Here is a 12,260-nt window from a genome sequence, read left to right as displayed (position 1 = left end):
TCTCACTCATTAACACTGAGTAGCACTCAGAGAGGCGTTCTCACTCATTAACACAGAGCAGCACAGAGAGGCGGTCTCACTCATGAACACTGAGTAGCACTCACAAAGGCGGTCACTCATTAACACAGAGCAGCACAGAGAGGCGGTCTCACTCGTTAATACCGAGCAGCACTCAGAGAGGCTGTCCCTCTCATTCCGAGTTGTTGAACACTCTGGGTATGTCTGTGCACTTCCCCTGAAGGTTTTTGTAACGTCCGCACAGATGGAGGTCACTTTGGGGTGGGGGTGGGGGGGGGAAGGGGGTTGTGGTACAATTGGAGTATAAATGGTACTAATTATTGTAAAAACAAAAAAACAATATTGTAAAGCAGGAGCGCGCAAACTTATTTTGCTGCGCCCCCCTGACTTGCTCCCTCCGTTCCTGCGCCCCCCTTACCTAGCGCGGCCTGAAATGACGCCGCGGGTTCGTGAGACGTCACGTGACCGGCGGCACCATTTTACGCTGCGTTACCAAGGCGACTGTGACGTCACATGACCCCGCAGCGTCATTTGATGCCGCGTTGCCATGGTCACGCGTCCCGACGCCGGCTGAGCCTCGGTAAGGAGAGGTTGCAGAGGCCTCGCGCGTCCCCCGGCATTTAATTTAAATGCCCCCAAAAAAAATCCTGCACCCCTATTATAAAGGTTAAGAAAAACAAATATTTTGTCATAGGAGCTTGTAACCCTTCACTGTGAGAAAACCTGAAACCATGCAAAAGAAGCGACCTCTGACCCCTCTGTACAGGTCACCACGTACAGGTCACCACGAGGGGGGTGTCCAGCGCATTGAGGAATCGTCCTGTGATTCCTCTGGGGGGTGGGAGATAGGGAGGGGGTAGAGGAAAGAGTTGTGATTCGTCCTCATGATCACTGCTTGACACGCCTCCACGCCTCCACGCCTGCACGCCTCCACGCCTCCGCGCCTCCGCGTCTCCACGTTCCTCTCACTTGGATACAGACTGATACAATGAGGGTTACCTACTTCCCCACTTGTTAAAACGTCTGTTTGGTGATTTCTTTATAAAAATACTGCAGTTTCCAGTCTGCGAACAAGCGCGCAGCGTGAAATATGCAGGTGGTTTTTACCTCTGCCTGACCTGTTCCCATAAACCAGCACCATTTTTTGAAACATTGAGTCCCCCTCTTGTGTATTTGGACCGGATGGTGGCACGTCTGCATTGCTTCCATTTTCTCCTACTGCAGTTTCCAACCTTTTTGTGGTTAAGGAACCCTAAGTGAAATTCTGAGGGACCCCCTGCCCTCTCCAATAGCACCTGTGTGCTCAGATGCATTGTAAGGAACCCCAACCCTCTCTAATAGCGCGTCTGAGATCAGATGCATTGTAAGGAACCCCAACCCTCTCTAATAGCGCTTCTGAGATCAGATGCATTGTAAGGAACCCCAACCCTCTCTAATAGCGCGTCTGAGATCAGATGCATTGTAAGGAACCCCAACCCTCTCTAATAGCGCGTCTGAGATCAGATGCATTGTAAGGAACCCCAACCCTCTCTAATAGCGTGTCTGAGATCAGATTCATTGTAAGGAACCCCGAACCTCTCTAATGGCGCGTCTGAGATCAGATGCATTGTAAGGAACGCCAACCCTCTCTAATAGCGCTTCTGAGATCAGATGCATTGTAAGGAACCCCGAACCTCTCTAATAGCGCGTCTGAGATCAGATGCATTGTAAGGAACCCCAACCCTCTCTAATAGCGCGTCTGAGATCAGATGCATTGTAAGGAACCTCAACCCTCTCTAATAGCGCGTCGGAGATCAGATGCATTGTAAGGAACCCCAACCCTCTCTAATAGCGCGTCTGAGATCAGATGCATTGTAAGGAACCCCAACCCTCTCTAATAGCGCGTCTGAGATCAGATGCATTGTCAATTCTTCTGTATTTGATACAATTTTCAAATGACCAGAAATTGCAGAGAACCCTTTAGCGACGCCCGGGGAACCCAAGGATTCCTAGGAACCCTTGGTGGAAAACACTGCCCTACAGTATGTTGTTCAAAGTTCTAGACGTCGTCTTGGTCCCGGAGAAGAGCAGATTCCATGTAGTTTGTGATACCGTTCAGCGGATAAACATTACAGTTCTTCATAAATTATAGTGTATAGACCGTTCCAAACCTATAATCTCCTAACCCCCAGAAGACTGTGAGCGGAGGAAAGAGGTGTACACTATGTCTGATGAAAACGGGAATGCTTGTTCTCTGAAAGGTATCACTACAGATCTACACAGCCCCCAGTGAGCCACGGGCTCACAATTATAGTTAGTCTCAGTCCGTGTGTGTGTGTGTGTGTGTGTGTGTGTGTGTGTGTGTGTGTGTGTGTGTGTGTGTGTGTGTGTGTGTGTGTGTGTGTGTGTGTGTGTGTGTGTGTGTAGCAAAACAGAAATGCGCGCGCACTATAAAATGATGAAGTGAGAATTGCTGAGACGCGAGGACACTCAGTACTAGAGCTCTCTGAGAGACATTCTCCCTGCGCGCACGCCGGCTCCCATCAGAGTGACGTCATCAGACTGGTAACGCGGTGGGATGCCAGCACCGGAGCGTGGGGGACCCCAGCGTAACGCAGAGACGCCTGCGGGCAAACACCGGTACCGGAAGTCTCTGAACCCACTGCCACCAGCCTGCAAGAAACCACCAGAGCCCACGGAGGCCGGCAGCTCGGACATCCGGCTACAGGACGTGGCTCCCCGATAAGAATGAATTTAGATATTCATCTTGAGTGCAAGTTTGAATCCTTTTTTGTTATTCGATATTAAAGAGTGGTAATATTTAATTCTAGACCCAGGCTCATATGTAGCAGGTGAGTAAATCCATGTAGCTTAAGGCCGCGCTTATAGTGCGGGCAACGGCGACGCGACGGAAGACGTCACCCGTCGCCACTTGCAACAGTTGTATTTCGCTTTGCAGTGACCTGGCCATTGATTGGTTTCTAAGGCTGTCACATGTGGCGACAGCCTCTGAAAAATACATTTGTTATGCCGCAACGTCGCGTCGCCGGCACTAAGCGCAGCCTTACTCGTCCCCTTTTAAAGCACACAAAGTCGTTCTATTTTTTTCACCTTTATTGAGGGGAGATAACAGAAATATAAAGGTTCTATATGAGGATTGTGCGAGCAGATTTCTCTTGTCAGGAGAATAACCTATGAGAGGAAGGTGTCCTGCTATGGAGGAGAGCTTCTCTGAGGGGAAGGTAAAAAGGATTTCCCTTCTGAGGGGGCAGTGGAAGAAGTGTCTACTCACTGTGTCTGCTTGTTGGGAAAGAGGGAGCACACTTTCCTGTCAGACAGGAACACACTAAGGGGCATACCAATATGCAGATAAAGCAGGGGGAGAGGACTAAACCAATCTCCACTGTGAGTATGGGAGGTTGCCAGGGCAACTGACTAGAGGCTGTGTAAAAGGGGAGTACTTGTAACAACTATGTTGCAATATACACAGCTCTGGCTGCTTCAGAGCAGGGAAAAGCATGTAACTTTACTGGGGAGGGCTGGCTGCCTGAGAGCAGGAAAATACAGAGAAATAAACACTCCTGTTCCAGGATATATCTGTATGGAGTTCTATGTTCTATGCGCTTCTGTTTTACGATATCTAGGCCTTTACTTTGAGGTGACACCGGGGTTTCCTCCTACAAGAAGCAGCAATTAGGCACCAGGAGTTATCACACTTCAATTTGGACTGGACTTCATACTCAGAAGAGTATACAACATTTGAGATACATACATGTTTGCACTGGAGTGCAACACACACACACACACATATATATATATATGGATTATAGAGCATGTGGAATTATTTACCATATGGAAGTACCAGAGTTGCCCCTTGTATACGTCCCGCACCATCCCACTGCAGCATGCCGCTTACTTGTGGGAGCCTCATGACACGATACAACATATAACAACATACAGTATATTATATTTCCAGTGGATGCAGTGGTAACGCCCACACAAAAATATCACAATACATTACAATATGTCATGGCATTAATGGGTCACATCAATAATGCAACAACAGATTTATCTACATTATAACTGCTCGGGTAACATTGTTACTACAGACTAGCGTTGCAAACACCCTACTGTCACATTCATGGTTTTGGACAGCCCCAATGTGTCTTTGGCCAAATCAGAGTGACAGAGAAGGGTAATGAATACAAGAGTAATGATTATAAGGGTAATGAATGCATGAGTAATGATTATACGGGTAATGAATACAAGAGTAATGATTAGCCAGCTTAATGTCTGATCTGCATTGGGAATTATTTGTAACGAGGTGGAATTCTCGGAATACCTCTGACTCAGACCCGAATACAGAATATTCTCCGCAGAAGGACAGGGGGGACTTCAGAATGAGGGGCACCTTCGATTTGAAGTCTTTCAGTATGATTTCATGTAGTTAGTGTTGGCATATCGCCGATGTAACCCCTTCACTACCAGAAGGACTAGCTCCACCTGTTACCTGTCTTAAGTAGAGTATAAAGCACCAACACGATCATTTAACATGCCCAAGAGTACAGATACAGACATAGTTGTTCTTGTAAAGTCCAGTTACAACGTGTAGTCACAACGCACAGGCGCAGCGAGCCTGGCGTGGAAAGGCCAGAGGAAGGAAACAGAAGAGGTGATAGAAAAAAGTCCAATGGGAACCAGTGGGGTTCTGTTAAAAGCATCTGGTGCTATTTTTGTCCAGGTTTTGCATCAGAGATGAGGTGCCGCGGGGGTTAAACACACGGTATGCGTCTTAATGCAGTACTAGCATGCACACCAATACACAAGCATGCACATACATACAAACATGCACATACACGCACATACATACAAACATGCACATACATACAAACATGCACATGCACATACATACAAAAATGCACACACGCAGGCAAGCAGATCAATACACGAGCATGCACATACATACAAACATGCACATACACATACATACATGCACACACGCAGGCATGCACATCAATACACAAGCATGCACATACATACAAACATGCACATACATACATACAAACATGCACACATGCAGGCATGCAGATCAATACACAAGCATGCACATCAATACAGACATGCACATACACATACATACAAACATGCACATACACATACATACAAACATGCACATACATACAAACATGCACATACATACAAACATGTACAAACATGCACACACGCAGGCATGCAGATCAATACACAAGCATGCACATCAATACAGACATGCACATGCATACACATACATACAAACATGCACATACACAAGCATGCACATACGCAGGGATGAACATCAACACAAACATGCACATACACATCAGTGTCAACACAAAACAATTGATGTTTTCACACGGGTGGGCTTTTTTTTTTGTCTTCTACAGTGATTCTTGTATTACGTTGTCACCCAGAGATAATCGTTATCACCCAGAGATAATCGTTATCACCCAGAGATAATCGGCTTGTGTTTCTTAAGACATTTTAGCAATAGGGTATACAATGGCTGTTTTTCATAAGTTATGTTTTTGCCAAATGGCTATATGCATAGTGTGTGTGTGTGTGTGTCTATATGCATAGTGTGTGTGTGTGTGTGTGTGTGTGTGTGTGTGTGTGTGTGTGTGTGTGTGTGTGTGTGTGTGTGTGTGTGTGTGTGTGTGTGTGTGTGTGTGTGTGTGTGTGTGTGTGTGTGTGTGTGTGGTAGATATATGAAGAAGGTTCTTGGAAGGTACAAAGCATTATGTACACACTATTTGTAAAGCACTAATATTATTATTATACCCTAATATTTATTGCTCTAATAAAAGACGGCTCCCTATGTGCAAACAATTCGCATATTATTATTAAGATGCTTTGGTGACCAAGCTCCTTTACCCCATTTAGCGCTGCAGGGGTTAATCTCTGGGCTAGGCTGGCGGTTATTATACCTTAAGGCTGCGTCTGGTTTTCCTGGGTTGTGGTGCGGAGCTGAGCCCGTCGTCTAAGGGACAGGGGACATCGTGTCCCTCCCAGGAGAGTCACAGGTAAATGGTGAGGGGTTAAAGATCCTCCAGGGGTTCAATGCTGAGGGGACGACAGGTACAGGACAGGTGCCAGGGGAGCAGCACGGGGTGTACGGGTGCCCGCTTCATGCCAGCTCAGCCGATGACGCCGCTGAGCTGTTGTCACTGTGTGTGCCAACCTAGAGGTGCTCTGTTTAAAGTCCTTGAGGGATTAAAGCCTCCGCCCCCACAAAGCCCACAGCCAATCAGCTGCCGCCCTGGCCAGCTGTTTATACAGTGAAGGTGTGTGCTTTATTGCAGAGCATGTATGTACAGCGAGAATGTCCTTACAGGGAAGCACCACCTCCTCCCCGCGTATCGCTGCTTCGCACAGGTAGGGAGCCGGGATTGCTGTTCAGGACGTGCTGACAGGCGCATGCGCGAGCTGCCGTTTGCCTATTGGGCGAGGGGAATCAGCGCGTCACTACTACGGCGGTCTGTAGGGCAGAATAAGTGTCCGTACTCGCGAAGCGAGCGTACGGAAACGGGGGTATGGGGCTATTGTAAATGTCCTTACTGGTGAGTGTACTTACAGTGAGTGTCCTTAAACCGGGGTATGCCTGTATATATTTACTGACCCCCTGAGAATGCTGCTGGCTTCTTCGGCGCATTTCTCTGCGTTTCCGTACATATCAATGAAATCCGCGAGGTCTGCACCAGAGATCCACTCTACACAGAGCCCTTAATACAGGGACATTCTTCTACTGACTCAAGGTACACATAGCAGATCCCGATCCCCCCTACCTAACCTGCCCCTACCTAACCTGCCCCTGCGTAACCTGCCCCTCCCTAACCTGCCCCTCCCTAACCTGCCCCTGTATTTATTATTTACTGGATGGGAACGAGGAGATATTTGGAGCGGTAAGGATACCCGAGGTTACTTCCCGGGTTTGAGCCGAACGTTACACGGTTTCGCTCAGTGGCCCCCAGCGTCCTATTCTGTAAAATAAACAAGTGGGGAGGGGGTCAAAAAAGACATCTGAGCAGCCGGGGTTTCCCCTTTAACATACAGCCCCTGAAATACTTCTTGAGGTTAATAAATGATATATTCTTATAAGAATGTATCCACAGGGCTACACAATGGGAACAATCAGCGTTTGTCGGAGCACACACACAACCTGCTTTAATGGTACGGTAACACTGGTCATATTGTCATGTTAAACCCAGTGGCTCGGTGCCACCTGTTCTGGGCCCGGCACAGCTGCCCAACATGCAAACAGATGCCTGGGCGGGAGCAGCGAGCGGAGAGCCCGCGTAAAACCCCCTCTGACCGTGCTCTCACCCGCAATGTGCGATGTTTGGGTGGGAGGAGCGGGGCGGGGGGGGGGGGGTGGTGTACGCAGGGTTGGAATGAGAAGGCGGCAGATCTGAGAATGCCACGCGGTTATTTGTGGGGGGTGGGAGGGGGGGGGGGACTTCCTCCTCCCGGAGCCAATCTCTAGGACGGCCTTCAAGGGATCAGCTCCCCATACATGTATAGGAAAAAGGGGGTCTCCGGGGTTCAGCCGCGTTAATTTCAGCTTCCAGGGGAAACAAAATGGAGGTTTAAATCTCCTGAGTCACGCGTCCTTTGCGACTTCCTATTGGCCGGCGTGGCACGGGGGTTTTTAACCTCCGTGAAGAGCCGGTGGAAACTTCTCCAGTGAGTATCTCGGGAAGCAGGGGGTCCCCGGAGCGGAAGTAACGCGGTTCAGCGCCAGAGACCCCCTGCTTCCTACACGGAAAATAAAAAGGGGAATTGATGACGCATTGGGGTCTTATTTAGTTCTAATCCCCTGACAAGCCCCAACCACAGCAGGGACGATCGTATATTCTGTGCAATTTGCCTAATTTTTGGGGGTTCAGAATTAAATTTGTATCAAGTATTAGCAAAAAATCTCGCTTGTGCGCACATTCCCACGTCTCAGACAGGTCTGTAACCCTGCCCTTCCCCATTATCCCTTGGCATACAGCGCTTCCACTGCAGCCAGGGATTCTGGGTAATGACATGCAAATGAGCACAGTGTCACCTTTTGCTTCATATCCATTTTAACATGGGACCCCTATAAGTTATGCCTGCCGCATTACAGCTTTTCAGCACAGCCTGGGATACAGAAGTGCAGAGCCAGTAACCTACTCACAGACACAAAAGAGCTGTCTGTGAGTGGGTTACTGGCTCTGCACTTCTCTAACCCAGGCTGTGCTAAAAAGCTGTGCAATGTGGCAGGCGTAACTTATAGGGGTCTGTGTTAAATGGTTTTATTTGCTATACACTAAGACGTGGCGGGGTCTGTCACCTTTTTACCCACTATAACTTATTTAAAGTGTGATCAAATATTACAAAAGAGGGCGTTGAACATCGGAGTGCTTTCCGTGCAAGTCCAGTTAATGTGGGACCGAGACCGCGCTGCCCTCTTCCTGTGAGCGGGAGCGTGCGGGGGGCGAGCGGGGGGCGTGCGGGGGGCGTGCGGCTCACACACACGGAGCTATTATTAGTTCACAACACATTTCTGAAGAGCCCCTCTCCCAGGGCAGCCACGTGAGGGGGGTCACATCTATGGGGCAGGGCAGCCACGTGAGGGGGGTCACATCTATGGGGCAGGGCAGCCACGTGAGGGGGGGGGGTCACATCTATGGGGCAGGGCAGCCACGTGAGGGGGGGGGGGTCACATCTATGGGGCAGGGCAGCCACGTGAGGGGGTCACATCTCAAGGGAAATCGTGGGAGGGGGGTCACATCTCTGGGGCACGGCAGCCACGAGGGGGGTCACATTTCAGGGACAGGGCAGCCACGTGAGGGGGGTCAGTTCTCTGGGACAGGGCAGCCGTGGGAGGAGTCACATGTCTGGAGCAGGGCAGCCACGTTAGGGGAGTCAATTCTCTGGGACAGGGCAGCCGCATGAGGGGGTCACATCGCTGGGACAGGGCAGCCGCATGAGGGGGTCACATCGCTGGGACAGGGCAGCCACGTGAGGGGGTCACATCTCTGGGACAGGGCAGCCACGTGAGGGGGTCACGTCTCTGGGACAGGGTGCGAATGACCAGAGCTCAACGTGCCGCTGGCCCTGTGACTGTTCTGACACCCATATCCCTGTACTCTGACCGCAAGCGGAGAGATAACAAGAGGCGAGCACTGTAACCCTTCACTGCCACAAATTACCTGGGGTTAATATTGGTAAAGCAGGTGTTACATGGCTGAGTGCTTTACCGTTAGTGTTACACTTTTATATGTACACAAAGTACAGCAAGGTAGAAGTGATGCGTTTAACAGCTGTCGCGGTTAAGTAGAGTGCAAGCTCTCAGGGCCACAGAGGCCCAGTAATCAGACACCTTTTTTTACCTATAAAAAATCCCAATAAAAAATCTGCCTGAAGAAGGGACCTTTGTGGTCCTGAGAGCTTGCACTCTATTTAACCACGAGTTAGCGATTAAAAGGCATCACGTCTACCTTAGTATTGTTCTGTCTATTCCACGGCCGGCACGGCGCTATCCGGTGTTATAAATATGTGTGTGTTTAAGTGGCACGGCGCCCGTGACATGCTGAGGGTGCCAGCGCCGCATTGCGCAGCGAAGCGATGACACCTGCCCGTGGTACTGATGGGAGAATGTAATATAAATGCGCGGCTCGCAATGTGACGCTGAGGGGGTAACCAGGCTCACTAATAAAGGTTTGGTAACCTCTGATCCATGTTTTGGGGTTCATGAGTGTCAGCTCTTGGACCCAACTGTTGTAAAAGCATTACGTGTAATTATGCGACAAAGAATGTTGGTGTTTTTACCTTTCCAGGGAGTGCCAGCGAGCAGGGAGTGCCAGCGAGCAGGGAGTGCCAGCGAGCAGGGAGTGCCAGCGAGCAGGGAGTGCCAGCGAGCAGGGAGTGCCAGCGAGCAGGGAGTGCCAGCGAGCAGGGATTGCCAGCGAGCAGGGATGCCAGCGAGCAGGGATGCCAGCGAGCAGGGAGTGCCAGCGAGCAGGGAGTGCCAGCGAGCAGGGAGTGCCAGCGAGCAGGGATGCCAGCGAGCAGGGATGCCAGCGAGCAGGGAGTGCCAGCGAGCAGGGAGTGCCAGCGAGCAGGGAGTGCCAGCGAGCAGGGATGCCAGCGAGCAGGGATTGCCAGCGAGCAGGGAGTGCCAGCGAGCAGGGAGTGCCAGCGAGCAGGGAGTGCCAGCGAGCAGGGAGTGCCAGCGAGCAGGGATGCCAGCGAGCAGGGAGTGCCGTGGTCTGAGTTTCGGGGTGGAGGCGGGGGGTTTTTGCGGGGAAAGTGTTGGCAGATTGTGTCAATCTAGTCAGGGCCCGGAGTTGCTGATTCCCCTAAAAATGTACCCCAGAATCCGGTCGGATGCCGGGCTGCGTGCAGACAGTGTCTCGGTAACATCTCCCCTGGAAAACGCTTGCGCGACTCACCACTAGGGGTCCCTGTTTCAACACAGCCCAGAAAGGTAAATGGGGCATAGGGATGTGAGGTGTCCCTGAAACAGTCACGGGGTCCCTAGGTTAATGGGGATACCCAGTAAATGTCCAGGTCACCGAGAATCGAGATATGGGTTCTGAGGGTGCTCCAACCATCTACACGTTTGTGAGGGGACTTTTAAAAATCCAGTTTGCTGTACAGAGTGTGGGGAATATGGCCGGTAAGGAATAACATGCAGCTTCTTATTCTATTTCCCAGAACCCACAGACTTGGGGTATTTGTAAAGTGTATATTTTACGGAACAGGGCGTTTTAAAACATATCTGCTTGTGCACAGAGACTAGCCGGGACGTTCAGAGCCAGTGTTCTGAGTGAGCCAGTGGGCTACCAACTTGGGTGCCACGGTGTCTACTCATACGGTGGAGATGAAAGCCACAGAGGATGTGTCTGAGGTGTCAGGACCATTTGGACAGGAGGGAAGGACAAGAATCCAAATTGCCCACGCCCCTGGGTTCATTCGGATTTCCAGGTAACCCTGTTGTCTACAAGTTTGTCTCTGATTGGCGGCGGAGACATTTCTCACGCTTTGGATTGGGCTATAATATTTTTTGAATGAAAGTCCGAGGCATTATAACAGAGAGAGAGAAGAGAGAGAAGAGAGAGAAGAGAGAGAAGAGAGAGAGAGAGAGAGAGACGGCGTTTGGAACTGCAGCTTGATTTCATTTCCAAGACTTTTTAGGGTAAGGATCGGATTGATAAGTCCCGACACCTAGGAAAGTAAAGTTTTTCTACCCCAATCCCATGTAAGTCTTTTTGCTGTAGTTTGTGTGACATTGTGTGTTTGCCTTTTCCTGTGAATAAATTTACACTTTATTTCATTAACTCGTTTTGCGCAATGCATGTTCCAGGTAACAAGGTGTAAATGGCCTGGTCTCCCGCGACACGCAATGCATGATCCTGGTAACAAGGTGTAAATGGCCTGGTCTCCCGCGACACGCAATGCATGATCCTGGTAACAAGGTGTAAATGGCCTGGTCTCCCGCGACACGCAATGCATGATCCTGGTAACAAGGTGTAAATGGCCTGGCCTCCCGCGACACGCAATGCATGATCCTGGTAACAAGGTGTAAATGGCCTGGCCTCCCGGGACACGCAATGCATGTTCCTGGTAACAAGGTGTAAATGGCCTGGTCTCCCGCGACACGCAATGCATGATCCTGGTAACAAGGTGTAAATGGCCTGGTCTCCCGCGACACGCAATGCATGATCCTGGTAACAAGGTGTAAATGGCCTGGCCTCCCGCGACACGCAATGCATGATCCTGGTAACAAGGTGTAAATGGCCTGGCCTCCCGCGACACGCAATGCATGTTCCTGGTAACAAGGTGTAAATGGCCTGGCCTCCCGCGACACGCAATGCATGTTCCTGGTAACAAGGTGTAAATGGCCTGGCCTCCCGCGACACGCAATGCATGATCCTGGTAACAAGGTGTAAATGGCCTGGTCTCCCGCGACACGCAATGCATGTTCCTGGTAACAAGGTGTAAATGGCCTGGTCTCCCGCGACACGCAATGCATGTTCCTGGTAACAAGGTATAAAGGGCCTGGCCTCCCGCGACACGCAATGCATGTTCCTGGTAACAAGGTGTAAATGGCCTGGTCTCCCGCGACACGCAATGCATGTTCCTGGTAACAAGGTGTAAATGGCCTGGCCTCCCGCGACACGCAATGCATGTTCCTGGTAACAAGGTGTAAATGGCCTGGCCTCCCGCGACACGCAATGCATGATCCTGGTAACAAG

General features: G+C 50.3%; 1 protein-coding gene across 3 annotated transcripts in view; it reads right to left on the bottom strand.

Annotated features, from left to right (window-relative positions):
* Positions 1–12,260, bottom strand: part of STARD8 (StAR related lipid transfer domain containing 8) — a 124,714-nt gene that overhangs the window by 93,908 nt on the left and 18,546 nt on the right. For 2 of the 3 annotated variants that reach the window (XM_075573573.1, XM_075573574.1), the window contains exon 1: positions 5,961–6,202. The exons of the other annotated variant lie outside the window; for it this stretch is intronic. The gene's annotated coding sequence lies outside the window, so the exon portion shown is untranslated. Of the gene's footprint in view, positions 1–5,960; positions 6,203–12,260 lie in introns of those variants that run through there. 3 annotated transcript variants of the gene reach the window in all.

This window comes from Ascaphus truei, chromosome 16 (assembly GCF_040206685.1).
Source record: "Ascaphus truei isolate aAscTru1 chromosome 16, aAscTru1.hap1, whole genome shotgun sequence".
Lineage (NCBI taxonomy): Eukaryota > Metazoa > Chordata > Amphibia > Anura > Ascaphidae > Ascaphus > Ascaphus truei.
Note: the sequence above shows the minus strand (reverse complement) of the source record. Positions and strands in the feature narration are given on the sequence as shown.